This window comes from Alnus glutinosa, chromosome 3 (genome assembly GCF_958979055.1).
Source record: "Alnus glutinosa chromosome 3, dhAlnGlut1.1, whole genome shotgun sequence".
Lineage (NCBI taxonomy): Eukaryota > Viridiplantae > Streptophyta > Magnoliopsida > Fagales > Betulaceae > Alnus > Alnus glutinosa.
Genome location: NC_084888.1, coordinates 17632066 through 17632735, shown reverse-complemented (window position 1 = coordinate 17632735; position 670 = coordinate 17632066).

Below are 670 nucleotides of genomic sequence, written 5' to 3'. Positions count from 1 at the left end.
ATACTTTATGGGTGTAGAAACTATGTGCACTGACATCATGGCATCCTGCATATTAAATGGAGTTATTTGTTTGTACATGTGGTGGTGTTTTTGCTATATGAGCAAGGCCTATATTCATATTATATGAAACAACTATACATCAAACAATGTTGGCACGTGCCCATTCAGCTTTGTTCTAAAAGCATGTCCCAACACGTGGCTATCTTCCTTATGCTGAGATCAGAATTTGTCTTCTGATAAAGTAAGGAATGTGTTTGGGTTCAACAAAATATGCCATCGAGGAGTCAGGACACTACGAGATCCCCCGGTTCACGAGAGTTCGCCTCAGTTTTGAATGTATTCCGTGATTATATTCAATAATTTATAATTTTGCTGAATAATATAATTTGATATTGTGATTATTTAAGTAAGAGCTCATGACATTAATTATGAAGACAATTGCCTAATAAAATTGTCTTTGAATTTATTGAAATTTATTTCTCTTTAATTTATTTACCTTCGTGACCTAATTTAATGTCAAGTTTGCAATTCATAACACGCTAAGAATTCGAAGTAAAATTTAACTTTTTCTTTAAAAACATATAACTTTTTTATGTACCGAATATCTCCCGACATGCCAAATTGATTGCCCACTTCGAGAATAGAGCCCTGAGCTCAGGTTGCAAACTAC